Source organism: Puma concolor, chromosome E3 (assembly GCF_028749965.1).
Source record: "Puma concolor isolate L17-30 chromosome E3, mPumCon1.1.hap2, whole genome shotgun sequence".
NCBI lineage: Eukaryota > Metazoa > Chordata > Mammalia > Carnivora > Felidae > Puma > Puma concolor.
In genome coordinates, this window is record NC_141682.1 from 35,443,339 (window position 1) to 35,458,807 (window position 15,469).

Here is a 15,469-nt window from a genome sequence, read left to right on the forward strand (position 1 = left end):
GAGGGAGAAGGGCTCGCTTCTACCAGTCCTTGGTAACAAAGCCCAGAAGAAAGATGCCACCCCACCTCCCCCGCCTCCTTCTTCTCCTTAGCTTGCTTGAGTTTCCAGGTTTCTATTGCTTGCAAACAGAGTCCGGCTGACAGCGCGGTTAGAGTATCAGACTGACGAGCCCCAGATCTTGGGAGGCATGGGACTGCTGATGGTCTCTCTGGGCACCGCAGTGGGAATTAAGCCACAGGGTGGCTAGGATAAAGTCTTCTCTCCTGGTGAGGGATCTGGGATGCCTCCAGAGTGGCAGTGACAGTAGTCTGAGGGCCTGGGGAGGCTCTGAAGGGCACTTCATGCCCTCCAATCCCAACCATCCAGCAGGGAGTGTGTCTCCCCATTTCAGAGGTGAGGGCCTGGAAACTCGCACGGGTTATGTTCTTGGCCTTGGTTACAGGAATGCCTGAGACCGTCTGACCCTGAAGCCCTCGCTTTTTCACTCATTCCAGCATCGGATAATTCAGCGGGTAACACAATACCTGACCACAGTATATCCTGGGGCTTGATGATTACAAAGGGTGTAGCTCGGAGAGGCAATTTTTGTGCTTTTCGCCAGAGGAAAGCATGGGCGTGGACCGTGTGACCATAAATTAACTGAGAACCCATTCTTTCCTTGATCACTCAGTGGACGTTTTTTCTTCTTTTTATCTATTCTGGCACGTCCAACTCAAAGCGGGCCTGTTGATTTAGCGGCAAGGTAACTGTGTAGAAAGAGCGGTTGCTGACTCTTGTTCAAAACCATTTGTCTCCAAGGGGACTACTTAAGGCTGCACACAATCCAATTTCCATTAAACATGTGTTTGCAACGGCGAGAATCTCCGAGAACTCGCGTATCAACATTTGAATGCTCTGCCAGAGTAGGAGTGACACCTGCAGCACTTTCAATTACAAAACGTCACCGCGGGAGATATATGGTGGTGACATTTCGGTGGCCTGCACTTGAGACTGACCTTATAACAGAAACGCGATCTCCATCAGACGGGAGCTCTTAGCACGATATGCCTCCAACAATCAGAAGAGTCCACGTCACGCGCTCACTCTCTCCAGCCCACTAATTCAATCAATGACAATTAATTAGGCTCCTGTTACGGGCAAGGCACTGCATTAGGTAAGTTCTGAGATGGAAAAAAGGCCCCTCTCTTTCTGAAACTCATGATTCAGTGGCGGGGCTGAGGTGGGGGGGAGTCCCGGGGAGGGGGGAGAACGGGAGAATTTAATGTACGAGGCTGCTTTCCCTTTCATGTCGATAAATCCTTAAAATAACCCGGCGAGAGATGTGTATAAAAATTTTCCAGTTCTCTGTCAGCGAGCAATTCTGTATAAGACGGGGTGAAATCACGACGTTTGCCTGTATGAGCAAGGCGCTGTGGGAACGTGGACAGATGCGTTCTGGCAGTGCGGTGTGATGCCAGTGAGATGACATCAGAGCTGCCCCTTCAAAGGGGAGCAGATTTTTGGCAGCCACCGAGGAAAGGGAAGGTGAGGCCTGGGCAAATGCTCTGGTGTGACGAGATGTGGGATGGTGCATGGGGAGGGTCGGGTGCAGGGGGAGGGTGACCAGCACACGAGACCACGGAGCGCTGGAAGAAAAGATGAGGCGCAGGGCCTTCTGGAGACCCCCTCTATGGGGGAGGAGGCCCAGCTCTCCTGTCTTATTCACAAGGGTCCTGATCAGCCAGGTCTGGGAGTTGGGTGGGGGGTGGGGGGGGCAGGGAACAAGCACTCAACATGTCAGTGCGATGCAGGGGGGTCACCGTGAGCTGAGGAGGGAGGCTCCCCAGGCATGTGGGAGGGCACCTTCTGGGTGAGGGATGATAGGGAGGGAGCCAGAGACCAGCTCCCACACCTCCAGTCTTTAACACTTAGGGGTTCTGGGGCGCCTGGGTGGCTCAGTTGGTTAAGTGTCTGACTCTTGATTTCAGCTCAGGTCATGGTCTCACAGTTTGTGAGTTTGAGTCCCTCATCGGGTCTGTGCTGACAGCACAGGACCTCCTTGGGATTCTGTCTCTCTGCCCCTCCCCTGCTCTCTCTCTCAAAATAAAAAAACATTAAAAACAAAAAAGAGGGGCACCTGGGTGGCTTAGTCGGTTAAGCCTCCGACTTTGGCTCAGGTCATGATCTCCCCGTTCGTGAGTTCGAGCCCCATGCCGGGCTCTGTGCTGACAGCCCAGAGTCTGGAGCCTGCTTCAGATTCTGTGTCTCCCCCTCTCTCTGCCCCTCCCCTGCTTGCACTCTGTCTGTCTCTCTCAAAAAACAAACATTAAAAAAAATTAAAAAAAAAAGTTACGGGTTCCTCGGAAAGTTAAGCTTTCCCACATGGTCCAGCAATTCTACTCCTAACCGTACAGCCCAGAGAGTGAAAGATAGGAGCTCGAACAAATACGGGACATGCACATCGACAGCAGCACTATTGGCAGCCCACGTAAGCACTGACGGCCGAAAGGGTAACCCAGAAGGGGTGCAGCCTCACCACAGAGCCTTCCTCCACCTTAATAAGGGATGACGTACTGACAGAGACCACAGATGAGCCTCAAAAACATGATGTTCAGTGGGAGAATCCAGACATGAAAGGCCACACACTGATGGCACGTGCAGGGCACTTCTAGATCAGGTGCATCCAAGGGGAGAGAAAGCGGATCAGTGGTCGCTAGAACTGGGAAGAGGGGATGGTGGGGTTTCTGCTCGGGGTGATGAGAAGGTTCTGGAGCTGGTGGAGACGTCTGCCTAACATGGTGAATGTGCCAAGGGGAACCAGATTGTTCACTTATACTGGTTAATGGGTAATCTTGTTATGTGAATTACACCTCTGTAAAAAAAAAAAAAAGAAAGAAAGAAAGAAAGCAAACGAGGGAATTAGGGAGCTGGCTGTCCCCTTTTACAGGTGGGAGGGGATAAGACAAGGTCTTGTACACTGAGGTCACGCAGGCCTGCGTCTGAATTCCTGCCTGCTACAGTTTGTCATTTACCCGCTCGCTTCAGTTATCCACGTAGCAGGTAATGACTTAGCTAAGTCACTCACTTAGTGCCCCGTGACATGCCAGGTACCGTGTGTAGGTGCTGGAGGTGAGCTGGTGACCCGCACCCAGCTGTGATGCATTAGCGATGTCTGTCATGTGCCCTGTAACAGATGCTACAGACATGTGTGCTCTGCCTGGAGCTTGGGCTTCAGCTGTGAAACTCGCTTTTTTTTTTTTTTTTGAAGGAGACCATGAGCGGGAGAGGGGCAGAGAGAAAGAATCCCAAGCAGGCTCTGTGCTGTCAGCACAGAGCCCAACACGGGGCTCGATCTCACAAACAGTGAGATCATGACCTGAGCCGGAAATCAAGAGTTGGCCGCTTAACCAACTGAGCCCCCCAGGTGCCCCAAAGCTTGCTGTCTTAATGTAGCTAACAGAGTAAAGCTCATGAAAACACTCTGAGCCTCAGTGTCCTTATCTACAGGACTCGAGGGCGATGCCTCTCTTCCTGGTTGTGCTGGGAATTAGGCGCAACTGACGTGAACAGCCTGGCGGATCACAGGCTCTTGAGACAACTGAGTTTCCTTTGTCTCTGACTCGCTCCTGTCTTTTGTATTCTCTGCTGATGATGCAGTCCTCGGGTCTAGAGCTCGATGTCTGAAGTCCATGGAAGTTTTGGGGGTCACTGAGGAAAGGGGCCTGACAGATGGGCACAGTCTCCCTGGGGACTTGCTCGGGAGCCTCTCAGATGCACGGCAGTCACAAGGGAAGGCTCCCTTTCCCTGATGGTGACGGCAGGGAGCTGGGTGCCTGGGGGTTTCACTCTGCACGAGCAATATGGTCCCTCCTGGACTGGAGCACTGAGCTCAGAGTTCTCTCAGTTTCCTCTCCTGCTTTCCTTCCATCATTTTTTACTTGGTCCCTGACCTTTCTAGGGATAATTCATCTCCCATCACTCTCCTTCCTGGAGCACTCCAGTCCCACTTAGAAACATGCGAGCCCCAAGAGAGAGGGAATCAGGTCTTTCTTTCGTCTCATGGTACCCAGAGTTTAGCAGTTCTCCAGTCAATCTATGCAGCGAGTGAACTCAGCACATCTGAGCTGTGGAACACGGACGGCAACATCTGCCTTTTAAGGTGCACCTGAGGACTCACATAGTGAGCAGAGGGGCGCCTGGGTGGCTCAGGAGGTTGAGTGTCCGACTTCGGCTCAGGGCATGATCTCACGGTCCGTGAGTTCGAGCCCCGTGTCGGGCTCTGTGCTGACAGCTCGGAGCTTGGAGCCTGCTTTGGATTCTGTGTCTCCCTTTCTCTCTCTGCCCCTTCCCTGCTCACGCTGTTTCTCTCTCTCAAAAATAAATAAAAACAATAAAAAAATTAAAAATACAAAATTAGGGAGCGGGTCTGAAATTTGTGTTAAAACAGTTTAACAATAATATTCCCCATCCCCCACCAAGTCTGAAGTCATCACATACATGATTGTCCACCACTGTTCGAGTTTGGCTCCAAAGACACATCCCTCCCCTGGCCTCAGTTTCCCCACGTGTTGGGTCACATGGCTTTCACAGCCCCTTCAGACCCTGAGAACCATCTGATAGGCATGTGGCCAAGAACCCCAGGGCTAGGATTCCTTGCTGCAATGCTCTGGACCCCCTAGTCCTGCCCAGAGGCGGTGTGAGCAACTGTCTCCCTGCTCTCTCCACCACGCCCTGGGCAACCTGCACCAGTGGAGACAGACGGCAGTCGGTGTTAAGGCAGGCTAGCTTCCCCCAGGGCCATCCCTCCTTGACGTGATCAGAAGTGCAAGCGAAATTTAAATCAACCCATCAACTAAACAGAATAGGAACTATCCGAGTGCAAGGCGAGGGAGGGGGATTTTTGTTTCGGGCAGGCAAGGCATCTGCAAGAAATGCTGTTTCCTACCGTGTGCCTCCGTGGAAACAATTCGCAAACCCTGGTGCAACCAGACAGTGAGCCCTCCAGGCCCACCCACCTCTCCCCGTCCCCTTTCCTTTAATTAAAATGCTAATTAGTTCTCTCAGCTCCCTCTTATCTGCCATTTGCATTTGGAGGGTGGGATGGGACGGGGTGAGGCCAGGGCAGTGTTTAAATCAATGGGGAAACCAGAACACAGGGAAAGGGAAAAAAAAAAAAAAAAAAAAGAAAAGAAAAAAGAAAAAGCTCTGGAGGGAGAGTAAAAGTCATCAAAGCACTGGCTGCTGTTTAACGCTCACCTACTACACACGACATAGCTTCCAAATGCAACAAATGCAATTCAGCCATCTGCAGGATGGCAGGCTCAGAAGGTTGATGGGCTCCTCCTGGGTCCCAGAGCTCAAGGCCGGCGGTGCTTATCCTCGGCTGCTCCCGAGAACCTCCAGGACCACAGCGCCTATGACGGGCTCCACCCGGCACACCTAAACCAGGGTCTCCTGGGCGTGACGGTGTCGTCCGGGCGCTGGTGAAGCTCCCTAAGTGAGACTGGGAACCACCGTCATAAGAGGTGGATGGTGGACCCTACGCTTGACCCAGGCCTGCATCATCCCCACGTCTCTGGAAACGGAGGGTTTCTGACTTTGAGAGGCAAACGCCTCAGAAATGCAGGGAGAAAGAATCTGGTGAGGGCCGTTTGGAGAGGTGGCCCTCAGGGCGCTGACTGTGAAACTGGACTCTTTGACCTGCTGTGTGTCCTTGGGCATGTTAAGCAACCTCTCTGTGCCTCATTTTCCCCCTTTGCAAAATGGGGATCATACCATTTGAACCTAACCTCTGGGCTAGCAGAGTGTGAACTGAGACCCGAGACTTGGGTCCCTGCTGTATCCCCAGTCCCAGAGCAGTACCTGGCTGCAAGAATCATTGAATCAATAGTACGTGCTCCATAAACGTCCTGAACACGGTGTCTGACTCACCTTTCCACTAGATTGCCTCACAGGCCCCGTGAACGCGAAAGCTTTGCACGCGTCATTGGCTAGAAATGGACCCCCAGACCTCTCTGGGGCCCCCAAAGATGTTCTCTCTCATTCTGTCTGCTCTTGGGGCCAAGACAAAAGTGCAGGCAAAAGTGTGGGACACTCGTTTCCTGTCTGCAGCCCCAGCTGTCGGCTTTTCCGCAGACTCAGTGGGACAAGACAACACACTTAGCCAAGGGCGCCTCCGTTGTCAAGGCCAGGGGTCGCCATGGCAACCAATAGAGCCGCAGCCCTGGGCCAGTGCAGATGGCTAGCAGGGCCTCATTCATGGGGCCATGATGGATGACGCTGGGACAGAAGATCCAGCTCCTCGAGCCCCCCCCCGGCTGCCTCTGCAGCAGTGTGGGCCCCAGCCCTTGCTCTCTGCACGCCGCATGCGTGATTTCCCGTAACCTGCCTCTTGGGGCATCACACAGTCGTCTGCGACTTGTACGAGGGGAGGGCAATACTGTTCTTGGGAACAGGCAAGTGTTGACTCTTGCAAAAGACAGAGGGGGCAGCTGAGAGAGTCCTGTGAGCCATAAATTGGGTCCGGGTGTGCCATATACTAGCTTGGTGACTCTGGACAAGCCGCGTGACGCATTGGGGCCTCAGTTTCCTAGCTGCGAAATGGGAAGAATGAAATCTACCCACGAGGTCACAAGGTGCTTGGTTTGATGAGGGCCGACCGAAGGATACACACAGGACCCAGGAGACGTGGTTGCGCACCACCTTCTCGGCTTCCAAAGAACCCTCTACCCGGCAGGGAAGGTTAGTTGCACAGCCTGAAGTGCGAGGAAGAGCTGTTGGCACAGGCAGTGGCCCTGCTATGAGCCTGAACTTCCAGGCTCCACCAGAGGGAAGCTGGTCTGCACCCCAATCTCCTCTGTCCTCCTCATGCCTGTGTCTCGCAGCTCGCCCACCTGCCCCGCCCGCCAGCCTCCACCAGGAAGGATGAGGTGGACTTAAGTCACAAGTGCAGGGGGCATGAACACTCTGATGCTGGGAGACAGGCAGCCCTTAGCCTGTGAGCAGGGTGAAGGGGAAAAAGCAGAGGCAAGGCTTCAAATCGGAGCCCTCCGGAAGGGGAGGACGCAGACCCTTGGTTCCGGAGGCAGTAAGGATTCGGCAAGAAGCGTCTGCAAGCGTTTGAGTTGCTGTGTGTCTCCGAGCCTACGAAGGGGAAGGACGGAAGGAACTGAATCTGGTCGGAAGGGATGCTTGTGCTAACACGGAAGACACCACTGCAGGTCAAAGCCGGGAAAGGTCTGGCCCTTAAAGTCTGTTCACTTCCACAAGTGCTAAGGCCCCAGAGCCATGCGGAACAAGGACCTGTGTCCCGCTTTGTTCTCGGGACTCTCGCTTCCCGTGGGAGGACCAGCGACCAACAGATAAGGTCAGCACGACTGGAGGAGATACGTTTCCTGTGCAGAGAAAACGAAGCATTTTAAGGACTCCAGGAACTGCTAAGGCACAGGACCTAACAATGGAGCCATTTCGTTCCCTCGCGGGTCTGCAGGGCGGGCGACCTGGAGACGCTGTTGGTCATTTGAGTTACAAAGTGCACCTGACACTGTTCCCACCATCCCTTGGGACTGTCTTCACTTTTCAGTAATTCAAAGGATCGTTCATTTCCACGTGCATGGGGGGATCTGCTACAATTCAGGAGAGGAAAGCCTCCTGGGTCAAGGTTCAACACACTGTCTCGCCTGATCCCGGAAGGCAAGCAGTACTCTTCTCGTTTTTCAGGTAAGGGGGAGGCTCAGAGAGGTTTTGCCACTAGCGCAAGAACACACAGCTGAAGACTACAGAGCTGGGTTAGAACCAGGGCTGGTTCAGCCTGCAGGCCAAGACCTGGCCACGTTAGCAGGTTGGTAGCTTCCGTCCTCGCCCAGAAATCTCATCAGACAACTCAGGCTGATAAAGATACTTTTTACAGGAACCAAGAACTTCACACCAACAGTTACCACTGTCCATAGCCTTCCCGAAGACTCTCATCTTTTGGCTACATGCTCATCGGTAGGGGCCTACCATTGCCCTAATTGACAGTTCCAACCTCAGGCCACATTTGGCCCTTCCCCTATGCCCAGACACTTGTCGCTGCCGTCCCTTCCAGGGTGCAGAGGCCCCAGTTCTACGAGGAGCCCAATGCAATGGAAGGTCCTTTCAGTGGAAGAACTGGAATTTTTAGAGCTCCTTAGTATCTAGGACCACAGCTCTGGGTAATGGAGAAGGCTTGCTGAACGACTGATTGATTGATTGATTGATTGATTAGGCTTTCTGCCCAGGGTGAAGCCCAGTGTGGGGCTTGAACTCCCAACCGTGAGATCAAAACCTGAGCGGAGATCAAGAGTCAGATGCTTAACCAACTGAGCCACCCAGGTGCCCCGGTTTGCTGAGCTTTTAAAATATTAATCTGTGGGGCGCCTGGGTGGCGCAGTCGGTTAAGCGTCCGACTTCAGCCAGGTCATGATCTCGCGGTCCGTGAGTTCGAGCCCCGCATCAGGCTCTGGGCTGATGGCTCGGAGACTGGAGCCTGTTTCCGATTCTGTGTCTCCCTCTCTCTCTGCCCCTGCCCCATTCATGCTCTGTCTCTCTCTGTCCCAAAAATAAATAAACGTTGAAAAAAAAAATTAAAATATTAATCTGTGAAAAAGAGTTTGTCTACCTTTTCTTGTTTCCTCATTGTTCTAGCAAACTCTTCAAACATATTTGGTCAGGTGAGGCAGGGGAGGGCAGGTCCAAGGATACAGTAATGAAAAAGCATCCCGATTCATCACCTTCTGTAAGAACTATTCCAACCACACAGGCAGGCTCACCCCTTGCTTTTGATGTGGCCACAGTGGCCGTCAAGCACGTGACCTCGGCCAAACAAGGACTCCGAAAGTCCTCATGCCCAGCCCTACCTCCCCAGCTGGTCCTCATTTTTCCGAGACAGAAAAGGTAATCTGTTCACCTGGGGATGCCTGGCATCTCATCAAGGGGTGCCAGAGGGCAGCCGGCGGGAGCCATTAACCACACAGCTGCCAGTGCCTCCTTTAGCTTATGAGCTAAAGGAGTGGGGCCCCCAGAGGACAACACGGCACCAAAGAAAGAGCTGGGCTTTTGAGGCCAGAAAAGTGTCCCTTTTGTCCCAAACCAAACGGACACACAAAAGACAACTGTTTTCCCTATGTTTTGTCCACACAGAGCCAAATACTCGGAGTGAATAAAATTGTGATGTAATTTATCCTGGCTTGGCACTTTTGATGGTGGGGAAACCCATTCAGGTGTCCAAACCTCCCTGGTTGTCTGACTCTCATCAGGAGGCGTCTCCACCTTCCTTCCCTTTGAGAAAATGCCCCCGCTTATGACTTTTTGATACCTTTAGGGGAAAACAATCTTGCTAAGTTAAAAAAAGTGGATCTCTGCAAGGATACTCCTTGAAGCAAACAAAAACCCTGGACATCCTCCAGGGGAAAAGAGAAGGGTTGGGGGAACAGGTAGAAGGCTTGAATGAAACCATTTTACTGTTTCACATAGCAAAGCTACCCAGATGCTCTCTGACTTGAATATTCCCTGGCTCTCCACTACTCCCAGAATAAAGGCCCGCTGCTTGGCTGGGCACATGGTCCTCCCTGCCCCAAACCCGTCTTTCCTGCCTCTCCCTGCCCTCTTGACATTGACTTGCTCACACTCTGCTCTTTCCTGTGCCCAGGTCGTCACCCACACGCCACTGTTTGTTGAAATGTCCTTCCTGCCCCCCACCTCCTGTTTACATTCCCCTAACTCTGGCATACTTTTTCCTAGTGCCCCTCTGGCCACTTCCACCAGGAAGCTTTCCTGACTCATCAATTCAGGGTTAGATGCCACTCGTCTGTAATTTCTCCAGCACCTAACTTTTTTTTTTGAGAAAAAATTTCAAACACTCAGGATGAACCTGTCCGTACCCACTGCCTCCTTTCAACAACTGCCAACCCCTACCAAGTGTACGTTATCCATAAACTTATATGCATGTTCTTTCCCGGTTCACTTGTAATGTGACAATCTCTGTCTCTCCCTTTAGCCTGTGAAATTCATTCATTCATTCATTCATTCATTCATTCATTCATTGCCTGATTGCCTACTGCCTGAAGACAGAGTACTCAACCCTAAGGACCAGGTGGGGGAGGTGGAACCAGACAGCACTCTCTACTTTCTGTTTCCGGGGAAGGAACCGACAAGAGATAAGACAGTTTCACATTGTGATGAGGACCATCAGCGTAACTTGACAGCAAGCGACCGATGTGGCTCAGCACCCCCAGCGCCTAGTGCCATGTCGCACAGAGAAAGCTCCATGTGCCCGACCACGGGGTCCCACTGAGGCAGCCTGCGTTCTGTGGCCGCTATGGCCAGGGGGACAGCGGGGGGCACCAAGATGGCTGAGGATCCATCTACCCGCTCAGGACTGAGACCACCCCCCCCTTCCACAGCTGGCTGCTTTTCAAGCGTGCGAGCATCCCGCTCATGACACCAAAGGGCCACGAGATAATTTATACGCACTGCCTGTCTAGGTTCTGTTTTGATCACTCTGAGGAGCTATAACCTCAGGGCAGGGCAAGTCCCAGGTCATGATTTCATGGTTCGTGAGTTTGAGCCCTGCATTGGGCTCTGCGCACACAGCTCAGAGCCTGGACCATGCTTTGGATTCTGCATCTCCCCCTCTCTCTCTGCCCCTCTCCTGCTCAAGCTCCGTCTCCCTTTCTGCCTCTCAAAAATAAATTTAAAAAAATGTTTTAAGGTGGGGAAAGAAACACAAAGCAAACAAAAAAACCCACAAGAGGCTGGCTCCTCTAGTGTGCCCGTAGAGACTCAGGGCACTGGGGCCTGTCCTGTGTCACACGACTCGTGAGACGCAGAGCCAGGCTGCAAACCCAGGTCTGTGAGACTCTGCAGCGAGGGCTGTTCTGTGTCCCTGCACAGAGAAGATAAGCAAAGGGCCCAGACTCACCCCACAAAGGAGAGCTGATCTCTTAAAATCCTCAGGATTTTAATTCCTGAGTCAGTTTTTCCAATCCCAAGTTCAGTGCTCCTGGGGCCACTGTGCTGCCTTGCAAATCTATTTAGGCCACTCAACCAACTCTTTGGGTATAAAAGTATCTTGGGGGCATTTTAAGAAGGAAAGGAAAAGAAAAAAAGGCTGGCCAGCAGCAGTGACCCCCCCAGAGAGAGGTGCCTGATGGATTCTGGTGGGGGAGATATGGGTTAAAGCTAGAGCATCAGGCCTGGAGTCTGGTTAAAAGCCTGGAAATTAGGGTGCTGGGGTGGCTCAGCCAGTTAAGCGTCTGACTCTTGATTTGAGCTCAGGTCATGATCTCACAGTTCCTGAGCTCGGGCCCCGGGTCAGGCTCTGCACTGAGAGTATGGAGCCTGCTTCAGAATCCCTGTCTCCCTCTCTCTGCCCCTCCCCCACTTGTTCCCTCTCTCTCTCTCAAAAATGAATAAACATTAAAAAAAAAAAAAAAAGCCTGGAAATTGATTCACGGGGCTGTCATCTCTTGGTTTGGTTGACAGTCATGACAGGTAATCTGGCAGGAGGCAGTGCTGTCCAACAGAAATATATAATGCAAGCCTCAAGTGCAACCCACAGAAGTTGTTTTACACTTTCTAGCAGCCACATCAAAAAAGTAAAAACAGGGGTGCCTGGCTGGCTCAGTCAGCGGAGCCTGTGACTCTTGATCTCAGGGTTGTGAGTTCGAGCCCCAGCTTGGGTGTAGACATTACTTAAAATTGAAATCTAAAAAAAGAAAAAGTAAAAGCAGGTGTAATATAATAACGTATCTTACTTAAACCTACAATCTAGAAAGACAATCATCTCAACGTGTAATCAGTATGATTATTAATAAGATATTTTACACTGTTTTTCTTTTCTGCAACATCTTCAAGAGCCGGTATAAATTTCTTACACGCACAGCACGTCTCTACTGGGACTAGATCCCCATTGCAAGTGCTTGACTGTCACATGTGGGGAGCGGCTGCCGTATTGGGTGGTGCAGGCTGACGACACGCGGTGTCACAGCTGGAATGTGCCTAATGTACTGTATGTCCTGGGCCCGCCCGAGCTATGACGCGGTAACAGGGAGTTTAGTCTAAGAGCTCTTCCCAGTGGGGTCTGATAAAAAGCCTGTGCAGACAGAACTGGCTGGGTGATTTGTGGGACCCAGAGCGAAGATGAATATTCAAAGCCCCTTGTCAAGAAAGGATTAAGAATTTCAAGATGATGGAGCGCCTGGGTGGCTTAGTCTGTTAAGTGTCAGCTTCAGGTCAGGTCATGCTCTCACAGTTCGTGAGTTTGAGCCCCGAATCTGGCTCTGTGCTGACAGTGCAGAACCTGCTTGGGATTCCCTCTCTCCCTCTCTCTCTGCTCCTCCCCTGTTCCTTCCCTCTCTCTCTACTCCTCCCCTGTCTCTCTCTCAAAATTAATTAATAAACTTAAAAAAAATAATTTCAAGATGGAAACAGGAGGGCATTAAACCAAGCGTGGGGTGAGGCTCTTCTGAGCATGGGTCCTGTGTGATCACCTGGGCCGCAAACCCATGAAGGCAGTTCTGGGTGCAGAAGAGAAAGACCCTTCTGGCACATTCATCGCAGGGTGCCAGGATGACGCTAGGTAACCAGCAACGTCAACAGCAAACATCTACTGATCACCTACCTTGGGCCAGATCCTGTGCTCTGCTCTTTACATAGGATATGGCACCTATAATTTTCAGAACAATCCTCTAACATAATTACTATTAGCATCCTCTCTTAACAACAACAACAACAACAGAAGGACAAGGACGTTCCATGTGCCCTCAGTACAAATGATCTGACATACAAGTATTTCGTGTTCAGGTAATTTATCACTAATGTAATGCTATTGTCTAAGAGACAGCCTACATTCAGATTTGCTCACTTGCCCCCACGATGTCCTTCGTGGCTGTCCTTTGTGTTCCAGGAGCTACCCCAGGACCCCTCACTGCGTCTGCTCACACGGCTTCTCTGTCTCTTAACCTGCAACCATATCCCAGCCGCTAGGCCTTTTATGACCTGGACGCTGTAAGAGTCCGGGCCAGTTGCTCGGTGTGTATTTTGTCTTAGTCGATATTTTTCTCGAAGTCCTTGTAAAATAAAGTGCAGCTCATGGGCAAATGGGGAAAGGTGTGTGGGGTGCGTAAGCCAGAGGTACGAGGTATTCAGAGGCAGGGAGAGGAGGGCGTTCAGCGTCACCTCTACTTGACTAACTAATGGTTTCCTGGACGCAGTGACAGTGGATGTTGGAAGGTGATGAGGGCTTTGGCAGGTGGACCAAGGTGGTGTAGACAGAGGTCACGGCGTAGCGGGGGACAGAGTGCCATCCTTGGCCTGCAGCCTTCCTGAGGCCAGTGTCTAGACCCGTCCTCTCCCCCAAGGCGCCCCGGGCGTGCCCAGCCTGCAGTCAGCATCCACCCAAAGCGACCGGCCACCAGGTCCCCCAGTGTTCGGGGTCAGGCAAAGCACGAAGGACCCCCGTGGCTGCCAGGCAAGTTGTCAGGTTCCCACATCTTGCCCTGCAAGTGAAATTACGCTTTCTAAACCTGCTTCCTTCTCGCCACCTCTCGGGGCGTGAACAAACCCAAGATGAAGTTCTAATTGACTGCAGAAGTGAAACACACGAGGGGGGGGGGAGTCGCCGTCCAGAGTTTCCTTGGGCCAGCTCTTGGCACGAGCCGTCCGGCGAGCAAGAGATTCTCCCTGCCAAGTCCGGTCTTGACGAGGGCAAAGCCAGGTGCTCCCAAAGGCGACCCCCCTGAGCCTTCCATTCCCGAGCGTGTGTGTGTGCACGTGTGTGTGTGCAGAAAGACTTTTTCAAGGTGACCCTCACCTCATTTCCTGGGGACAGAGGCAAATGCATGTGGTGGTCCTTCTGCGAGCCCACCGGCAGAAGCAAATCCCTTATCATTTTCATGCCGTTTTTGTTCATTTTGTTCCCACTTTAAAGGGGCTCATCCCACTGTGTTCCCTCAGCTAAGCATCCTTGAAAGATCCGTCATGGACATCTGCATGTCCTTCAGACCAAAAGCCACACACAGGCGTACTTGCACACATATGCATGGGCACACATGTGTGCACGCATTTGCACGCCCAGCACCACAGATCACAGCCACCGATACGAGTTGAGACACACCTCCACATACCAGTAGATGTGTGCAAATACATATCGCATGCACACACGTGTGTGCACGGGCACGTGCACACACACAGACACACGTCTGCACTCACAGTGCCTGGCAGTCGGGGTCCTGCGGCAAGCCCAGCTCCCGCCTGCTTAAAACGCCTCCTCTATGCCATTCTGCAGAGTCCCAGGGATGAGATGCGCCGGGTTCATCCTAAGAGATGCCTCCGGGTACCAGCTCTCCCTCCAGAGGACGCTCCGGACTTCCAGCCAGTCCCCGGAACATGGGCTCAGATATGGGAGGAAGGAAAGGAGCCTGAGAAGCAAAGCAGATTTGGGCAAAGGATGCTCTCAGCTGGTTCCCAGCAAGTGCTGGAGGCAGGGGGATGCAGAGGGGGTGAAGAGGGGGGAGGGAATGAGTGAGAGGCTGAGAGGTAGCCTCACAAAGAGGTTTTCAGATAGGAACAGACAGAAACAGAAAGGAAAAGATCCTCAAAGAAACAAAGAGACAGGAAAAAAAAAGGGATAAACACACAGAGAAAAATAGAACAGGGCCTTTTTAAAAAGACATTTTAAGCCCAGCTCAGTTTAGACCGGAAGAATGAGCCACCTGACCTGGGACCTTCTGAAATGGGGTCCCTGTCCCCGCCCCTTCTTCCAGGATGCTCTTCCTAGATTTTTCTCTCATTCGCTTTCAGGACCCCTGGAGTACAAAGCAAAGATCCAAGGCTTTGGATTCCTAAACGACAACCTCCCCCCCCCCCCCCCCGGCACTCCGGTGGGGACGCCCCAGCAGATCCCGCCTATGGCATGGCCACAGCCAGGAAGGGGCTCTGAGGGCCACCAAGTCATCTCCGAGACCCCCAGGGGCCAGGGGGGCGGCTCTGGCTCTGACAATCCACCTGACCCTCTCTCGGGTGGGGGGTCTGGGGCATTGATTACTCTAGCCGCCCCCCCCCCCCCCCGCCCCAGTATAGCCCAAGCTGGGGTCAGTGCCTATCCACAGGGGCTGAGAAGTGGGGAAGGGTGCAAGATGGGGAGGGGCGGGGGAGGAGGGACACAGAGCTTTTGGTCACGTGCTGCTCCTCAGTTGCCATGACGACAGCAAGGGGGTGGGGGCACCCGGACCGGAGGCTGCAAGAGACATGTTGGTTCTAAATCACCGTGACAGCACTTCAGTTGAGCTATTACCGCTGTTGCTGTGGCAACCAATGGGATCAAATCGCAGAGGAAATCTATAATTATTACAAGCCAGATACCAACGAACTTGGTGCAGCAATCGCCTCATTAGGGCAACTCAGCATTAACTTTGGGAGGGAGAAACGCTGACCCCCAGCCCCCAACTCTGGGAAGAATAAGGCCAATCCA

The 15,469-nt window shown here is 52.5% G+C and overlaps 1 protein-coding gene across 2 annotated transcripts in view; it reads right to left on the reverse strand.

The window, feature by feature from the left end:
• The window catches only part of ABAT (4-aminobutyrate aminotransferase), an 88,465-nt gene that overhangs the window by 45,647 nt on the left and 27,349 nt on the right, over positions 1-15,469 (reverse strand). Inside the window, exon 1 of one of the 2 annotated variants that reach the window (XM_086691321.1) lies at positions 996-1,018. The exons of the other annotated variant lie outside the window; for it this stretch is intronic. The gene's annotated coding sequence lies outside the window, so the exon portion shown is untranslated. Of the gene's footprint in view, positions 1-995; positions 1,019-15,469 lie in introns of those variants that run through there. 2 annotated transcript variants of the gene reach the window in all.